At 44.4% G+C, this 13,286-nt stretch overlaps 1 pseudogene; it reads right to left on the bottom strand.

Moving 5' to 3' along the window:
• Positions 1-1,043: 1,043 nt before the first annotated feature.
• Positions 1,044-13,286, bottom strand: part of LOC112073897 (short transient receptor potential channel 6-like) — a 46,881-nt pseudogene continuing 34,638 nt past the window's right edge.

Raw genomic sequence — 13,286 nt, 5'->3', positions numbered from 1 at the left:
CCGCAAGTCCGCTGCTACTGTGCTATCCCAGTCCTGCCTGCTACTGGTGCTATCCACAGTCCTGCTGCTACTGTGTCTATCCGCAGTCCTGCCTGCTACTGGTGCTATCCGCAGTCCTGCACCGCTACTGGTGCTATCCACAGTCCTGCCTGCTACTGGTGCTATCCGCAGTCCTGCACTGCTACTGGTGCTATCCGCAGTCCTGCCTGCTACTGTGCTATCCGCAGTCCTGCCCGCTACTGTGCTATCCGGCAGTCCTGCACCGCTACTGGTGCTATCCACAGTCCTGACTGCTACTGGTGCTATCCGCAGTCCTGTACTTGCTTACTGGTGCTATCCGCAGTCCTGCTGCTACTGGTGCTATCCGCAGTCCTCCGCTACTGGTGCTATCCGCATCCTGCACCGCTACTGGTGCTATCCGCAGTCCTGCCACCGCTACTGTGCTGATCCGAGTCCTGCCTGCTACTGGTGCTATCCGCAGTCCTGCCTGCTACTGGTGCTAATCCGCAGTCCCACCGCTTGCTCTTTTTCCAGACTCTTTCGATGAGCTTAAGACAACCTGGGCCCAGCCACATTCTGCCAACGCTGATGTTGCATGGATAATTCCCACTTCACGGATATGGAGGGGGCGGGGGTTTTCCACATGCCTCCGGTGGATGAGAAGCTAGCTGGCTACCTAGACCCGTTGGATAACAAAGGGATGACTAACCCCAACCAGCTCCCTAAGAAACACTGTCATTTTTTTAGGATGCAGCTTGACAAGGTGTACTGGGCCCAGGGGGTGGCGTACCGATCAGTAGAGGGCGGYAACTCCCCATAGCTGTGTTGTACCTGGTTTCCCTCTTTCAGGGAACAGAAGATATACTCATTACTGTACGTTCTGCTGAGTCCAGGTGGTACTTGGAAAGACGGTAGGAAGGACATCAATGCAGCAGCTGAAACCAGGGCCTGTTTCTTAAAACTTGTGTGTGTTGTGTGTGTTACTCTGTGTGGTGTTGTGTGTGTTACTCTGTGTGGTGTGTGTGTGTTATTGTGTGTGTTACTCTGTGTGGTGTGTGTGTGTGTTATTGTGTGGTGTGTGTGTTATTGTGTGTGTTCCTCTGTTTGGTGTGTGTTGTGTGTGTTGTCAGTCTCTCTCAGCCTCCCCAGAAGCTCCTGCAGCTCCTCCATGTTGTGATTCTTGTCCTCCAGCAGCTCATAACGCAGACTGGAGATATCCTGCTTAATCTCCTTCAGCTCACCTACACACACAGACACACACACAGACACACACATAGACACAGACAGACCATACAGTTCACGTTGAGTAAAGTTTCAAAACTACTCGGCATTGCTTCTCACTGAAGTGTGTGTGTGTGTGTGTCACCTTCGTTGATCTCGTCATTTTCTTTGTCCGTCTGGGCTTTGATGATGTAACGTTTTATAAGGCGCTTCATGATCTTCTGCAACATACACACACACAAACTGAACAGATAAACTTACAAAATATACATTCATTATTGTAACCTGGTATTGTGAGTGAGTGAGTGAGTGAGTGAGTCAGTGAATGAATGAGTGAGTGAGTGAGTGAATGAATGAGTGAGTGAGTGAATGAATGAGTGGCGATTCCTCAGAGGAGGAAGGGAGGACCATCCTCTTCAGTGATTTTCATAAAAATGTAAATAGTAAAACATAATTTTTTGGGGGATGAAAATATACTAAATACTGCATATTCACGTCACCAAATAATTGATTAAAACACATTGTTTTGTAATGAAGGTCTACAGTAGCCTCAACAGCGCTCTGTAGGGTAGCACCATGGTGTAGCRGGAGGACAGCTAGCTTCCGTCCTCCTCTGGGTACATTGACTTCAATACAAAACCCAGGAGGCTCATTGTTCTCATCCCCCTTCCATAATTATGACAACATCCAGAGGACGTCTTCCAACCTATCAGAGCTTTTGCAGCATGAACTGACATGGTGTCCACCCAATCAAAGGATCAGAGAATGAATCTAGTACTGAAAGCATAAGCTACAGCTAGCTAACACTGCAGTGCATAAAATGTGGTGAGTAGTTGACTCGAAGCGAGAGAAAGGAAATAGTTGAACAGTTTTGAACAAATACATTTCTTAAAATATTATTGAGAGGCAAGAGAAAGGGAGAGAGAGAGCTAGCTATATTTCGTAGTATTTTTTTCTCTCACTTTTACCTACTTAGCTACTTTATCTAGCTAGCTGGTTTAGCCTAATCAAACACCCGGCTCAAAACAGAGAGGGATGCTACGTTAGCTAACTGGCTATGGCTATCCAACACTGGAACTCTTACAAGTCAAGGTAAGCTTTTGGGTGTATTCATTTATTGCCACCAGGGCACTCCGGCGTAACTGCTAAAATGCTTGCTGACTGTACTGCATGATTGTAGAAAGTTTACTAATGCATTAGTTCTGTTAGCTATGTTGACTATGATGTTAGATAATATGGTGTAGGCTGTGTGTAGAAGTTAGAGGGTATGATATGAAGCTTTGACTTGGAAAGGTTTTTTCACCTGGTCACATACTGTATGCAGCTGATGTGTTGTGCACTGAAGTCCACAAGCGAAGGGAAAAGGTTAGAGGAGGAGAGCGTGTAGATCAGAGAAGGAATTACAACGGGAAAAGTGATAATGCTGTTTGTATGTGGCCGCTACAAAATGAACTGCGTTTGCGTGTGATTAGGGGTGTATTCATTCTGCATATTCTGTTGAAAAACGTTTCTCAAACGGAATGAAACGGGGATTAACATAGCTGAATTGGTCCAATAGAAACTCTCGTTTGCAACTGTTGGACTAATGCTTGCACCTTAGATGGGGCGGCAGGTAGCCTAGTGGTTAGAGCGTAGAAGCGGCAGGTGGCCTAGTGGTTAGAGCGTAGAGGCGGCAGGTGGCCTAGTGGTTAGAGCGTAGAGGCGGCAGGTGGCCTAGTGGTTAGAGCGTAGAGGCGGCAGGTGGCCTAGTGGTTCAGAGCGCGTAGAGGCGGCAGGTGCCTAGTGGTTAGAGCGTAGAGGCGGCAGGTTGGCCTAGTGGTTAGAGCGTAGAGCGGCAGGTGGCCTAGTGGTTAGAGCGTAGAGGCGGCAGGTGGCCTAGTGGTTAGAGCGTGAGGCGGCAGGTGGCCTAGTGGGTAGAGCGTAGAGGCGGCAGGTGGCCTAGTGGTTAGAGCGTAGAGGCGGCAGGTGGCCTAGGGGTAGAGCGTAGAGGCGGCAGGTGGCCTAGTGGGTTAGAGCGTAGAGGCGGCAGGTGGCCTAGGGGTAGGGTTAGAGGCGGCAGGTGGCCTAGGGGTTAGAGGTAGAGGCGGCAGGTGGCTCTAGGGGTTAGAGCGTCAGGGCGCAGTGGCCTAGGGTTAGAGCGTAGAGGCGGCAGGTGGCCTAGGGTTAGAGCGTAGAGGCGGCAGGTGGCCTAGGGGTTAGAGCGTAAGAGGCGGCAGGTGGCCTAGGGGTTAGAGCGTAGAGGCGGCAGGTGGCCTAGGTGGTTAGAGCGTAGAGGCGGCGGTGGCTAGGGGTGAGCGTAGAGGCGGCAGGTGGCCTAGGGTTAGAGCGTAGAGGCGGCGGGTGGCCTAGGGTTAGAGCGTAGAGGCGGCGGTGGCCTAGGGTTAAGCGTAGAGGCGGCGGGTGGCCTAGGGCGTTAGAGCGTAGAGGCGGCGGGTTGGCCTAGTGGTTAGAGCGTAGAGGCGGCGGTGCTAGTGGTTAGAGGTAGAGGCGGCGGGTGGCCTAGTGGTTAGAGCGTAGAGCGGCGGGTGGCCTAGTGGTTAGAGCGTAGAGGCGGCGGGTGGCCTAGTGGTTAGAGGAGGCAGGTAGCCTAGTGGTTAGAGGAGGCAGGTAGCCTAGTGGTTAGAGGAGGCAGGTAGCCTAGTGGTTAGAGGAGGCAGCTAGCCTAGTGGTTAGAGGAGGCAGCTAGCCTAGTGGTTAGAGCGTTGGGCCAGTAACTGAAAGGTGGCTAGATTGAATCCCCGAGCTGACAAGGTAAAAATCTGTCGTTCTGCCACTGAATAAGGCAGTTAACCCACTGTTCATAGGCCGTCATTGTAAATAAGAATTTGTTCTTAACTGACTTGCCTAGTTAAATACATAAAAAATATATATTATCAGCTAGATGCAGGCAAGATGCTATTGAATATGTCACTGTCTGTGACCTTGATTGTTAAGAATTCTCTTGACCTGTGCGCCTACATTGTAAACTTTCATTCATAGGTTAGGTTGTATCAACCGCATGATGGATTTAGGGAAAATTGTAGTATCATGTAGTAGCCTAAACCTATCGCTGTTACATTGAGCTTTGTCTATGGAATATGAATGACAGTAACCTAAACCTATCGATGTTACATTGAGCTGGGTGAATGGAATATGAATGACAGTCATCCAATATGCTGTAATAGAAATAAGGCTCATGAAAATACTAAAATAATCCTGGTGTATGTTACCTGGTATCTGGTGGGTCTCGGAGAGCTGCTGTATCCTGAAGCTTTACTGTCTCCCAGCTGGAACACACAGAGACACAGTATTAAATACTTATTACGATTAGTATATTAATACTATTTAAATACCTATATAAATACGTATTACCGTTATTGGTAACACTTTACAATAAGGTTTATAATTACATTATTAATGYTTATTTAATCATTTGTAAATGCATTATAAACCAGTGAAAAACAGGTTACAACGCATTGGTCAAAATYGTGTGATCGGCAGTCAGTGCTTGTCTCCAGTTAACCACTTTCAAATCCAWTAATATGAACCCTTATGCATCACGATGCAACCCTATTTTCTACAGTTGCACAGTTGAACGTTATCTCTTCACATTTGGGTGTCGTGCGTTGTTGCTCTGCCCCAGGAACCCAAATGGTTGGTTTTCAGACCAATGGTCAACTCCTATGATGTGTTTTGCCCCACGTTTGAAACCCTGATGATGAATTGGTACGCTTATTTATCCCAGTCTAACAACCTCTTAAAACCATGTATTATAAACATTTCCTTTTACTCCAGCCTTTGTTGATGAGCCTATGGTGTTTTCTATTGCATCAAACACTTGTTACTTTCATGTGCAAACGTAGAAGAAACAACATTTCAGGGTCACTGAAATAGTTTGACCTTTTATGCTGTAGTCAACTAAAGTAACCGATTTTGTTTTAGCCAATTAGAAGCCTTGCTAAGCCATCATTGCTTCAATAATTAGCCTAGCTTCTTCAGAGGAAGAGTTGGAGAGGACAGCTTTGTTCCAAGATGACCTGAGGACTTTTTTTTTGACCTGGACTTCTCTTCTACGCAGGGCATTTTCCTCCATGGAATACAGCACGGCAGGGCATTCTGAGCATGTTCTGAGGACGCGGCTGGGGATGCCGTCTGGGCCAGCAGCCTTGCGAGGGTTAAAACGTTTAAATGTTTTTCTCACGTTTTCTCACGTGGAGGAGGGGGCGCAGTCCTTGTTAGCTGTTTATATTCAGCCAAATTCCTGGACCTCTTTCCATGGTTAAATGCGGTGGATCATACTTTCAGTTTTGCACAAATGCCGCCATCCGTTCACGGTTTCTGGTTAGGGTTTTAATAGTCACAGTACAACATCTCCTATACACTTCCTTATAAACTCACTCACCGGGTCAGCGTATAGGTCGATGTTGTTCTCTGAGGCTGACCGCAACATATTCCAGTACGCGTGATTAAAAACAATCTTGAAGCGTGGCTTCCGATTGGTCAGACCAGCATTGAATGGTTCTCATCGCTGGTACATCCTGTTTGAGTTTCTGCCTATAAGACGGTAGGAGCAAGATGGCGTCGTGGTTGGATTTGCTGAAGGGAGGGTGGGAGAGGGCTTTGTTTGCATCGTGGAAGTTAGAGTAGCGTGGTCGAGTGTATTACCCCTGCGCGTCGTGCTGATAGAATTTAGGTAGCCTTGTTCTCAGATTTTCTTGTTAAAATCCCCAGCTACAATAAATGCAGCGTCAGGATATATGGTTTCCTGTTTACAGTTTAGTCCAGTGAAGTTCCTTGAGGGCCGTCTTGGTGTCTGCTTGAGGGGGAATGTACACCGCTGTGACTATAACTGACGAGAATTCTCTTTGATAGGTAAAATGGCCTGCATTTGATTGTAAGGAATTCTAGGTTGGGTGAGCAGAAGGACTTGAGTTCCTGAATGTTGTTATGATTACACCATGAGTCGTTAATCATGAAGCATACACCTCCGCCCTTCTTCTTCCCAGAGAGGTGTTTATCTCTGTCGGCGCAATGCATGGAGAAGCCCAGTGGCTGAACCGATTCCAACAACATATCCCGAGAGAACCATGTTTCCATGAAACAGAGAATGTTACAATCTCTGATGTCTCTCTGGAAGGCAACCCTTGCTCGAATTTCGCCTACCTTGTTGTCAAGAGACTGGACATTGGCGAGTAGTATACTCTGGAGCYGTGGGCGATGTGCACGTCTACGGAGCCTGACCAGGAGGCCGCTCTGTCTGCCCTTTCTGCGGCGCCGTTGTTTTGGGTCGCCTGCTGGGATCCGATCCATTGTCCTGGGTGGTGGTTTGAACAGAGGATCCGCTTCGGGAAAGTCGTATTCCTGGTCTTAATGTTGGTAAATTGGCGTTGCTCTTATATCCAATAGTTCCTCCCGGCTGTATGTAATGAGACTTAAGATTTCCTGGGGTAACAATGTAATAAATTATACATTAAAAAAATAAGTACTGTATACAGTTGTGGCCTAAAGTTTTGAGAATGACACAAATATTAATTTCCACAAAGTTTGCTGCTTCAGTGTCTTTAGATATRTTTGTCAGATGTTACTATGGAATACTGAAGTATAATTACAAGCATTTCATAAGTGTCAAAGGCTGTTATTGACAATTACATGAAGTTGATGCAAAGAGTCAATATTTGCAGTGTAGACCCTTCTCTTTCAAGACCTCTGCAATCCGCCCTGGCATGTTGTCAATTAACTTCTGGGCCACATCCTGACTCATGGCAGCCCATTCTTGCATAATCAATGCTTAAGAGTTTGTCAGAATTTGTGGGTTTTTGTTTGTCCACCCGCCTCTTGAGGATTGAACACAAGTTCTCAATGGGATTAAGGTCTGGGGAGTTTCCTGGCCATGGACCCAAAATATAGATGTTTTGTTCCCCGAGCCACTTAGTTATATGCAAATATATATGTATATGTATATGCAAAAAGCCATCATACAAACAAAATTTTCATTTCTGAAAATTAATATTGGTGTCATTCTCAAAACTTTTGGCCACGACTGTAGTTTCCTAAGAATTCGAAGCAAGGCGACCGTCTCTGTCGGCGCCATGTTGCACTAGGTCTACCATAACTAGAGACAGATACAGAACCGAGGTCTACCATATCTAGAGACAGATACAGAACCTAGGTCTACCATAACTAGAGGCAGATACAGAACCGAGGTCTACCATAACTACAGGCAGATACAGAACCGAGGTCTACCATAACTAGAGGCTGATACAGGACCGAGGTCTACCATAACTAGAGGCTGTACGGACGAGGTCTACATAACTAGAGGAGATACAGGACCTAGGTCTACCATAACTAGAGACAGATACAGGACCTAGGTCTACCATAACTAGAGACAGATACAGGACTAGATCTACCATAAACTAGAGACAGATACAGGACCGAGGTCTACCATAACTGAGACAGATACAGGACCGAGGTTAACCATAACTAGAGCTGATAAAGGCCTAGGTCTACCATAACTAAGAGACTGATACAGGACCTAGATCTACCTAACTAGAGACTGATAACAGGATCGAGGTCTACCATAACTAGAGACTGATAATGTACCTAGGTCTACCATAACTAGAGACAGATACAGGAGTTAGATCTACCATAACTAGAGACTGATACAGGACCGAGGTCTACCATAACTAGAGACAGATACAGGACCGAGGTCTACCATAACTAGAGGCTGATACAGAACTAGGTCCACCATACTAGAGACAGATCAGGACCGAGGTCTACCATAACTAGAGACAGATACAGGACCGAGGTCTACCATAACTAGAGACAGATACAGGACTGAGGTCTACCATAACTAGAGGCTGATACAGAACCTAGGTCCACCATAACTAGAGACAGATACAGGACGAGGTTCTACCATAACTAGAGGCAGATACAGAAGCTAGATCTACCATAAGTATAGGCTGATACGAACCTAGATCTACCATAACTAGAGGCAGATACAGAAACTAGGTCTACCATAACTAGAGGCTGATACAGAACCTAGGTCTACCATAACTAGAGGCTGATACAGAACCTAGATCTACCATAACTAGAGGCTGATACAGAACCTAGACTCCATAACTAGAGGTGTACAGACTAGATCTACAAACTAGAGGCTGATAAAGGACCTAGGTCTACCATAACTAGAGCTGATACAGGACCTAGGTCTACCATAACTAGCGACAGATACAGGACCGAGGTCTACCATAACTAGAGGCTGATACAGAACCTAGATCTACCATAACTAGAGGCTGATACAGAACCTAGATCTACCATAACTATAGGCAGATACAGGACCTAATCTACCATTACTAGAGGCTGATACAGAACCTAGATCTACCATAACTAGAGACAGAATACAGGACCGAGGTCTACCATAACTAGAGGCTGATACAGAACACTAGATCTACATAACTGAGAGGCTGATACAGTGGATGAACAGAGAGAAGTGTGTTTGTGTGTGTACCTGGTTGAGCTGCGCCCCGTCAGGTGGCTGTGTGTGGCTGTGTTGCAGCAGCGCTCTAACAGCAGTGGCCAGGCCCAGCGTTGCTTTAGGACTAGGAACCAGGTTAAATGGGACGGGCAGGGTCCTGCCTTCCTCAAAGTAGGAGACCACAGCTTGGCACGGGCAAACTTCCACTCCACATCAGCATCATCCTGTAAACAGGTAGAGAGAGAAGGAGAGAGAGAAGGAGAGAGAGAGAGAGAGAGAGAGAGAGAGAGAGAGAGAAGAGAGAGAGAGAGAGAGAGAAGGAGGAAGAGAGAGAGAAGGAAGAGAGAAGAGAGAGAGAAGGAAGGAAGGAGAGAAGGAGAGCGAGAGAAGGAAGGTAAGAGAATGAAAGAGAGAGCGAGAGGAGAGAACAGAGAACGTGGAGAGAGAGAGAAGGACAGAGAGAGAGGGAGAGAGAAGAACAGAGAAGAAGAAGGAAGGAGAGAGTATTAAACAGGTTTAGGAGAGTCTGATGACTGATGAAACCGTACAATGCCAGGGCCTCTGTGTGTGTGTCAGGCATGTATTTGAGAGTGCGTATGTGTGTGCTTGCATGGGTGTGTTTCAAGTTTTATTTATCATATGTACGGGACACACATGGTATACATCGTCCAATGAAATGCTTACTTCCGGGTTCCTTCTCAACAATGTAACAATAAGAAATAATAAAATATAAGATTATGAACACAAAGTAAATGGCTCAGTAGAATAAACATTTTAGCATCAGTATAATACAGGAAGGCACAATTTATAGTCCAATATTTACACGTTTTAGAACAGGGGGATTAGGGGGCAAGTTCTTAAATGTTGCAGTATTTACCGATCATATTAAGAGTCTGGTAGCATCAGTAGTGGGGTGTGTGTACCTCTATCTCCTGGAAAGAGCTGTTTATCATAGCGATCAGCATGTTGAGCAGAACGATCACCATAGTAACATTATAAACACCATACAGCACGTAGCCGATGTTCTCAATGAACTTGTGATCGTTGTTAATGACTACCGACTTCACCTCCGACAGGCCGAAGATCGCCCAAAACAGAGTCTTAAAGCTCTCCTCGAGACTGGAGGGGGGGAAGGAAGGGAAATAGAAGGGAGGATGGTGATGTTATTTGAAGCACCACTGGAAATAAAACATCATTAGAATGAAAATAAAGCCCTATGTAACGGACTGGGTTGAAACCATCTGAGTTAGCCTGCTGAGCTAAAGGCTGCACGGAAGTTGTTACTGTGTGTGAATGTAATGCGTGATAAAGGCATCATTCTGCTTGGCCCCCAGGTAGTAGGACTGTGTGTGTGAATGTTTTACGTGGTAAAGGCATCGTTCTGCTTGGCCCCCAGGTAGTAGGAGTAGAGGTTGAACATTCCGATCATAAACGCCAGGAACACCAGGATAAAGATCACCATGAACCTTCAAGATGGTCTGCAACACACACACACACCACACACAACACACACCACACACACACACACACACACACACAACACACAACACACACACACACACACACACACACACACACACAACACACACACACACACACACCACACACACACACCCACACACCACACACACACACACACACACAGGGGAGGGGTGAGAAAGTGATATAATCAGGTATATTAACAGAGGTTATTTTGGTGTTGCAGTTAGGGTTATATATGATATAATCAGGTAGATTAAAAGAAAGGTTTTTGTAGTGTCATGACGTTGCCCTCTTTGGGTACAGCGAGCACCATCCCCTCTCTCTGTCTGTTACACTCAGGCTGCTGTGGTCAGAGAGGTCGTAAATTCCTGGAGGAGATTATCTCCTCATGGCCAGACAGTATAGAGAGAGGTGAGTTTCATAAAGAGAACAAAGGAATTTCTTCCACCTCACAGAATGGAGAACCGAACGACATTTATGTTCTGGAGAAGGTATAAAAGATCGGTGAAGTATCCAGCTACGAACTGGTCCGTTGGTACAATTTTGTGAACCTCATGGGAGACAATACGGCCACATTACCATAACGCTGTTTATACAATAGCCTCGGATATGAGGTTTACATCTAATTGTTGTATAGATGAATGAGTGAGGATGATACTGTTTGTGAAATAGTGTAATGTGATTTTGGACTGTTTAATGAAGGAAACTCCAATTCCCTAAAACGTTTCACTAAGTCATTGGCACGCCCCCAGGGGCACAGACAAGACCTGGATCAGACAGCCTTTTTCTATGTATTTTATTTTTTATTTCACCTTTATTTAACCAGGTAGGCTAGTTGAGAACAAGTTCTCATTTGCAACTGCACCTGGCCAAGATAAAGCAAAGCAGTTCGACACATACAACAACACAGAGTTACACATGGAATAAACAAAAACATACAGTCAATAATACAGTAAAAATAAGTCTATATACAATGTGAGCAAATGAGGTGAGATAAGGGAGGTAAAGGCAAAAAAAAAGGCCATGGTGGCGAGGTAAATACAATATAGCAAGTAAACACTGGAATAGTAGATTTGCAGTGGAAGAATGTGTAAAGTAGAAATAGAAATAATGGGGTGCAAAGGAGCAAAAAAATAAATATATACAGTAGGGGAAAGGTCGTGTTTGTGGCTATTTATAGATGGGCTATGTACAGGTGCAGTATCTGTGAGCTGCTCTGACAGCTGGTGCTTAAAGCTAGTGAGGCAGATATGAGTCTCCAGCTTCAGTCCCGAAGAAAAACCCAGGTGGGGGTTTTATATCACCAGACCGAGCTTACCTCAATTACGAGATGGCCTAAAGGTTGCAGACCAGCTTACACGAGAGGGCCAAGATTTGAGTAGAGACCATAACCTGAGTATAAGTTAAGGTTTGAGTAGATGACTGAATCTTTTAACCATACCCGTGGTTAACTCTTAGACTATCGATACCGACAGAATAAGAACAAGTCTTGATATTAATTACTAGTCTGCAGCTAGAAATTCGGTATCATTGAACGCGAAGACCGACAACCGCCGAAACATCCATTCTATAACGACATTAATAATGTCACTCTGAACTATCCATTCTACCCACGACAGAGAGAGAGAGAGAGAGAGAGGGCGGACAGACTCTCCAACAGAAACAAACTTTTCAACAGAGATCCCGCGACGACACACTGAGCGTAAATATATATATTGATTGCAATTGTTCCTGAATGAGTGAGCGTTCATGTGCAAAGATTAGCATTTCAATTGTTATAATTATCACTCTGTCATAACAAGCCGCCATACCGGTTTAGCCCACTAGGGGCACACCCCCATCTCCTATCACTTCCTTGTAAACATATCTACTGTTTGTTGTGCATTTCTGTGAAGTTATTAGTTAGTAAATAAATGATTTTAAGACAATTGATGTATGGATGACTCATAGTGAAGGATGGGTTCGTGCAGATAACCAACGATTTACGACGTTTGGAATGAGACTAACGTGAGGTAAATAATAATTAATTAATTGAAAGACTAATTGATTCAGATATTAAAATATCTGAAAGTTATATTAGAAAAATGTTAACTTTTAATCTGAATATTTTCCTTGGTCCCCTGACTTCCTAGTTAATTACAGTTACATGATTAATCGTTTAATCGTTGTAATAATAATTAGAGAGTTATTTGATAAATAAGTCTTCAGTTTAATGATGCCAAAGACACGACACTGGTTAGCGTTATAGTGATATATCAGTTACAGCAACCTAGTGGTTTATTTTCGTGTTTGGGTTATTTAAATATAATCAGGAGGATTAACAGAGGTTATTGTGGTGTTGGTGTTATATATGATATAATCTGGTAGAGTAACAGAGATGTTATTGTGGTGTTGGTGGTATATATGAATAAATCTGGTAGAGTACACAGAGATGTAATTGTGGTGTTGGTGTTATATATGAAATAATCTGGTAGAGTAACAGAGATGTTATTGTGGTGTTTATATATGATATAACTGGTAGAGTAACAGAGAGGTTATTGTGTGTTGGGTTATTATGATATAATCTGGTAGAGTAACAGAGATGTTATTGTGGTGTTGGTGTTATATATGACAATATCTGGTAGAGTAACAGAGAGGTTTATTGTGGTGTTGGTGTTATATATGATATAATCTGGGTAGAGTAAGAAGATGTTATGGGTGTTGGTGTTATATATGATATAATCTGCTAGAGTAACAGAGATGGTTATTGTGGTGTTGGTGTTATATATGTATAATCAGGGTAGAGTCCAGGAGAGGTTATTGTGGTGTTGGTGTTATATATGAATATAATTATCTGGTAGAGTAACAGAAGGTTATTGTGGTGTTGGTGTTATATATGATATAATCTGGTAGAGTAACAGAGGTTATTGTGGTGTTGGTGTTATATATGAGATAATCTGGTGTTGGAATGTTATACAGTAAATAATTAGTAGTAAACAACTTTGCCATCATTTAGATGTCGTCAATTTTACTTTAGACAGATGGCAATGTTGTCATTAGCTATCAAGGTTTGTCAAAAGTACTTAGCAATGCTTAAGTTAGCTAGCTAACCGGTGTCTCCCTCAGTCTGGACTATATAGGTTAACGCATACTA

This window comes from Salvelinus sp. IW2-2015, unplaced genomic scaffold (genome assembly GCF_002910315.2).
Source record: "Salvelinus sp. IW2-2015 unplaced genomic scaffold, ASM291031v2 Un_scaffold2412, whole genome shotgun sequence".
Taxonomy (NCBI): domain Eukaryota; kingdom Metazoa; phylum Chordata; class Actinopteri; order Salmoniformes; family Salmonidae; genus Salvelinus; species Salvelinus sp. IW2-2015.
This window is presented reverse-complemented; position numbering and strand designations above follow the sequence as displayed.